Genomic DNA, 6,372 nt, shown 5'->3' with positions numbered 1-6,372 from the left:
TCAGCCTTAAAAAGGAAGGAAATTGTGACATGCTATAACAAGGATGAACCTTGAAGACATTATGCTCAGTGACATAAACCAGACACAAAAGGACAAATATTTTTTGATTCCAATTATATGAGGTACCCGGAGTAATCAAATTCACAGAGACAGAAAGTAGAATGGCGGTTACCAACGGCTGGGGGAGAGGGAAACGGAGAGTTGTTGTTTAATGAGTATGGAGTTTGGGAAGATAAAAAGTTTTAGAGATGGTTGTACAACAATGTGAATAGACTTAATGCTGATGAATTGTACATTTAAAAATGGTTAAAATGTAATTTTATGTCATCACATATTCAAAAAAAACTTTTTTAAAAGAGGGAGGATGGGGTAGGAAGAAGTGAGGTGAGGAGGGAGAAGTTCAGGCTTTCAAAGGAGCCTTTCTCATAGTGCGTCCATCATGTTCAAGGTGGTGTCTGCTTGAGTTACTGTGTGTGAAAGAGCTTAGTCAATAAAATTCTATACACGTGATGTGGTTGGTATGTGTGGCTGTGTGAAGCAGCACGGCCTAGTGAGAAGAGAATGGATGTCCTTCCCTCATTCCGCCAGTGTTCCTATCAACCATAGGCAGCACTCTGCCATATGCTGTGAGGACAAGATGAAGTCTCTGCCTTCGCACTCCAGCAAATGGCAGGCATGTGTTAAAAACGCAATAGTTTTGTGTTTGCTATTCAACGATCTGCTTGTGAGAGTCCATTGTGAGCATCTCTTTCCAACTCTGTTCAGAGATGTCATGTTAGTTAGTTTTAAATCAGCCTTGTTGGGAATATTTACACCACAGAAATTAGCAAGTGCTACAACTTTTTTTTTAATCTCAGCTCTGTCACTGGCTGTGTGATCCTCGGCAAATCATTTCACCTTCTCAGCCAGTTTCCTAATTTGTAAAATGGATATAATAAATGTTAGTTCTTTTCTCTTCTCTCTCCTAGGAAGAGGATAATTTGACACTTGGGGAGTTCGGTTGCTCTTTGATGATAGGAAGCCTGTCTTTCCTGAGACAACCGCTGATAACCCTCCCTCATTTCCCCAGTTGGCACCATTGTTGTCCCAGGCTGGGGGCTGTCCAGAGACGGCAGTGGGCCCAAAGTAACTCCACACACACTTATTATGTACCCTGTGGGTACTGCAGAGAGAGAAGGGGGGACTAGAAAGGAAGGAGATGAATATTGCTCTCCATAGTTCATTGTTTCATTGTTTATACTTGATCTTTCTTTCTTTCTTTTTTTTTTTTTTTTTTTGACGATCCTAAATTGTTTATTAGGTAAGATTTTACAAACATTACTCATATTAGCAGTAATGGTGGAGCTGAAGAGTATTGTGCCTTCCCCAAGCTGCAGGGCAAGAACCACCCATAGTATGGTGGGACTGTGGCCCTTTCCAAGGCCACGGCTCTTGCAGCCTGCAGATGTCAGCCATCGCATCTCCCTGTGCTTGTGGACTGGTTTGGTGATCCACTGTGTGTCAGGATTCAATTTGGTAGTTTTTTGGACTGGATCAATGAGGATAACCTCAAAGAATTTGTATGTGGAATCTTCATCAACCCAGTAAGAATTCAGGACTCTCAGGGCCCCATAGTGGCGTTCAGCTCACTCCTTGGCAACATACTGAAGGCTTTGAGCAAACTTTAACTGGTTAACACCGTGATGGACAGGCTTGCCAAAAGTCACACCCTTAGGAACTGGGTGTTTGAGGCCCCCATGGCACACGTAAATCTGATATGACATAATCTTGCTTGGCTTTGTATCCCAGCCTGAGTGCTTTATTGGGCTTGGTGGGGTGGGGGGCCCTGTGGAGCGTAGAGAGCTGGTGGTACTGCCAGCAGCGCACCCTGAGAAGAAACCGCGTTACACTGGACTGCTTCTTCCTCCATAGCTCCTGGATGTACTTGTGAGCACCCATCTTGGCTTACCTGATGGCTGTGGCCAGACAGAAAGGCAATACTTATGGCCTGATAATGGCTCCAAACATTGTGAGTGTTTCATAACAAATGAATTTGAACTATAGCAGCAGCCAAAATTAGTTCAGTAAGGCAAGATGGGGAATGGGGAAGAACTTAGCCCTTGGAGTTAGATCTAGATTTGGCCGTAGGTGTTGACTGGCCAAAATACGTCTCCAAAAAATCTACCAAAAGAGCAGTTTATTTGGGAAAAGAAAAAGAAACGAGGTCACCCCAGTAGTGTGCAAATGCACACTTCCGACTGGTGCTCCAACCAGGCACACACGTGCGAAAAGCCCTGATTCCAAAATGGCTTCTCTATTTATTAGCATCCCTCCCCCGGAGGATACCACAAAGTTTAACAAGAGTCAGGACTAGAGAGTTAACAAGGGGGCCCAGCTCCACCCATAGTCCTCCCAGCGCTATGGTTAAGCATCTTAAGATGCCAGTTCACTTTTATCGTAGATAACTGATTGCCTAACTGAGCCTCAGTTTCATCAGTTGTAAAATGAGATGATGACAACTACTGCACAATATGTTAGAAGCCTTAGGAGAGATAATGGAGAGGAAATCATTTTGTAATCTGTCAGGCACTGTTACATGTGCCATGGAACGTAAGCAGTTAACTGTAGCAACATTGTTGGTTGCCTGAGATCTATTCTCTCCCTATTCTAAAATAGAAGAACCCCTATTTTACTTGAAATAACCATGTGTTTTGTTTTGTTTTGTTTTAGGGAGGCAGCAAAGTTGTACTCAGAGACTCATTCTGCCTTTGCCAGCAATTTATTTAGCACAAGTTCGTTGTGGGAATTATAATATCACGAGTCAATAACGTACAGGGTAATATCTCCTTAATAAGTCAGGTAAAGACATAACATACTCCAAACAAATGACAGATTAGTCATACTATTGCTCCAGGCAAGGAGAAGTGAAAGGAATAAAATCCAAATTTAATATGAAGTGTATCTTTTTAAACGAGGAGACACTCGAGAGACGCTGCAACCAACGAAGTCATGGCATCTAGCTGCCAGCGCAAAAGTAAAACACCCTGTTGCTAGGGAGCGGAGACGCTGCTGTTAGCAGGGAGGCTGACTTCCTTTGTGGGGCCCCTGTAAGGCTTTTTGACACAGCTGGTAAGAGAGTAGCCCTTTTCACAGCAGGAGTGAATACCCCAAGGGTCTTTGCGGAGTTTTTAGGTTAGTGAAGCCATGCCTCACCCAAACTGAAACTCTCAAATAGTCCTCACAAACTCAGTAGTCGTAGTCTAAATGTTCCCTTGTCATTGTTGCTTCTCCACTTGTTATAAATAAGCCCCCAGAGGGGTCCCTTGGTAGCTGGGTTGCTGACTGCTTATCAAAGGTAACAGATGAAGAATGATGACATCCTGACACAGTTTCATACTTACATCAAAGCAATTTCTTTTCTTTTCTAGTCTTTGTCCTAAACAAGTGGATTAAAACAACTTCATGTAAGTTGCAGACAAGTGGATTTGAAATCATATTAAGCCAATACACAACACAATGCAAATAGCTTAAAGGCTACATTTCCTTACAGCTAAGGGTAGTGTTGTGACTAAGTTCTGGCCAAGGAGACATAAGTGAACAAGTTGTTAGGCCTTCTGGAAATGCTGTTTCAAGGGAGTTGACTCAGCTAAGCGAGTCCCTTCTACTTGTCCCTTCTTCTTTTTTTTTGCCTGGAATTTGGTGCTCCAGCAGTCATCTTTGGCCTTGAAGTGACCTTGAAAATGAAAGCTATTTGCCAGGTAGACAGAATGATATTGGTGGAGTGCTATTCTTGGGCCCATGTTATTGGTGGAATACTATTCCTGCCTTCTACTATCTACCTCTGGACCACTCGTGTGAGAGAAATAAAATTCTCTCATTTAGGTCTCTGTTATTCTGGGTTTTCTGTTACATGCAGCTAAAACTAACCTATATTACTATTGCTGGATGGAGCTGTGGGAGACGTAAGGGGAGGAGAGCTTCCTTTTATTGAGCACCTGGTACAGGTTCATATGGTTTACACTTTTACGTGCTTTCAGTCTTCTTACTTGACTTCTCAGCTGCATTTGACTCTGTTGACCATTCCCTTCTTCTTTAAACTCTCTCATTGACTGGTTTTTGTGATTTCACATTTTCCTGTTTGTGGGGTTTCTTTTGATTACCAAGTGACAGAAATCTTGACTTATACTGACTTAGACAACAAAAAAAGAATGTATTGTCTTAAGTAACTCCATCATCATCATCATCATCACCATCATCCAGTAGTAGATGTTTGGACCCAGTTGAATAGAGGGATTCAAATAACAGTATTAGGACAGGGGTAACATTCAAAATATTTAGCAATTGGCATTGCATTGCCACTGACCCATCAGAACAAATTCAGAAGGGGTGACCTGGAAGTCCCCTGTTGCTCCTGGCATTAACTCTTTAGTTACTGGATGACGGGGGAAGTCCAGGGATTCCAGAAGAAGGGTGGCTGGGAGGATGTGGGGAAATCACTCCTGTTCTCAGAGGGTTCTGGACAGCATTTACTTACCAACAGAAATATTTCAATAACCATCAGCCATCCCAGTGTGTACAAGATGAATAACAGCCTTGTGTTAGAATCTAGTTACACTTTTTTTCTCTCAGCTGTGCCATTCAGTGTTAACTCCATTCTCAGATAGTTTTTCTCCCATAGTTGCAAGATGGCTGCCAGTGACTCCCAGGCGTACAGTGTTCCTCATTCACATTCAGCAAAGAGGAGTGAGGTTCTTTTTCCCAGCAGCTGTAGCATAAATCCTGAGATTTGCTCTAATTGTGCTGGCTGAGATCATATGCCCAATACTGATTGATCCATGTGGCTGGGGGGTGGAATGGGGAGACTGGCTTAGGCCAGGTCACCTCCCCCACCATTGGAGCCCCAGGTTGCAGTTGGCTTCACTGGAATACATAGGCTTAGAGTGGGGCTGCTTTCCCCAAAGCAAAATTGGGCTACTATTGTCAAAAGAAGAGGGGGCACGTATTAGTTTCCTACTGCTGCTGTCACAAATTACCACAAACATAGTGGCTTCAAACAACACATTCTATTCTTACAGTTCTGGAGGTCAGAAGTCTGAAATGGGTCTTGTGGGGCTAAAATCAAGGTTTGGGCAGAGTTGTGGTTCTACAGGAGGTTATAAGGGAGAATTCATTCCCTTGCCTTTTCCAGCTTACAGAGGTGACCTACATTTCTTGGTTCATGGCCACATACTCCAACTTCTGATTCTGTTGTTACATTTATTTCTCTAACTCTGACCCTCCTTCCTTCCTTCTATAAGGACCCTGTGATTACATTCAGCCTACTTGGATAATCCAGGGTAATCTTCCCATTTGAAGAGTCTTGGCTTAATCATAGCTGCAAGGTTCCTTTTACCATGTAAGGTAACATAGTCGCAGCCTTCAGGAATTAGAGCATGGACATCTTTGAGTGGGGGAGGCATCCTTCTGCCTAGCACAGAGCAGACGCTGGATGGCAAAAGCAACAAATGTCTATCATCTCTGCTTTGCTTCCTACCCCTCTGGCTACTCTTGTGTATCTTGTGCAGATTCATCTTCCTTTACCTGACTTTAAATACTAGCTTTCTCAAGTTTCAGCTCTAGATCTCTTCGATCTTCACTCTATACTCTCTCCCCAGGCAAGCTCACTGAGTCCAAGGCATAATTACCAACTATAGTCATATAGCTATATCTCCAGCCCAGATATCTCTGCGTCCAGATCAATTTATCTAAATGCCTACTTGACATCTCCATTTGGCTATCTCAGTGGCCCTCCAAATTCAAGATGCCTAAAACCTTCTGTCCAAACCCAGTCCTAACTCAATAAATGGCACCACAATCCCTCCAGTTATAGGAATCAGAGACCTAAATAATCATCCTTAATGTCTCTTTTCTACCTTCCCCCCAATCCAATCCTTGACCAAATTTTTTCAATTGTATCTCCTTGATCTTAAATAAATCTGTTTTTCTCAATCTATTCACTCTCCACTCCAAGCCACCACTTTGGTCTAAACTGATAACTCTTTGTGGGGACAGAGTCCCAGAGAGCAGTTTCCAGGCTCTCGGCCTCACGCAGAAAGGTGCTGGCTCGGTTATTAGATGGCCATCAGCTGTAATCAGATGGCCATCCGCTGTGGCTGGGTGGCTATCAGCAGCTGTAACCAGTTAGCCATTAGCCTAATATAACTGTCGTGATTATGCTAGCAAGCGCGGATTGTGGCTGGCAGGTTGGTTGGTTGGCAGACAAGCGGCCGGCAGATTGCAGCTAGCAAGTGGGGTTAGCAAGCGTGGATGGCGGATTGCAGATCATGTGGATCCTACTTCCTGTGTCTCGCCCAGCCGCCAGTGAGACTGGGGTGCAGGAAGGCCCCTCGTTGG

General features: G+C 43.7%; 1 pseudogene; it reads right to left on the bottom strand.

Annotated features, from left to right (window-relative positions):
• Positions 1–1,326: 1,326 nt before the first annotated feature.
• LOC148755559 (large ribosomal subunit protein eL15 pseudogene) lies at positions 1,327–1,938 on the bottom strand (annotated as a pseudogene).
• Between the last annotated feature and the right edge of the window lie 4,434 nt (positions 1,939–6,372).

This window comes from Rhinolophus sinicus, chromosome 14, assembly GCF_057876585.1.
Source record: "Rhinolophus sinicus isolate RSI-liver-muscle chromosome 14, RSI-T2T, whole genome shotgun sequence".
NCBI classification, from domain to species: domain Eukaryota; kingdom Metazoa; phylum Chordata; class Mammalia; order Chiroptera; family Rhinolophidae; genus Rhinolophus; species Rhinolophus sinicus.
Note: the sequence above shows the minus strand (reverse complement) of the source record. Positions and strands in the feature narration are given on the sequence as shown.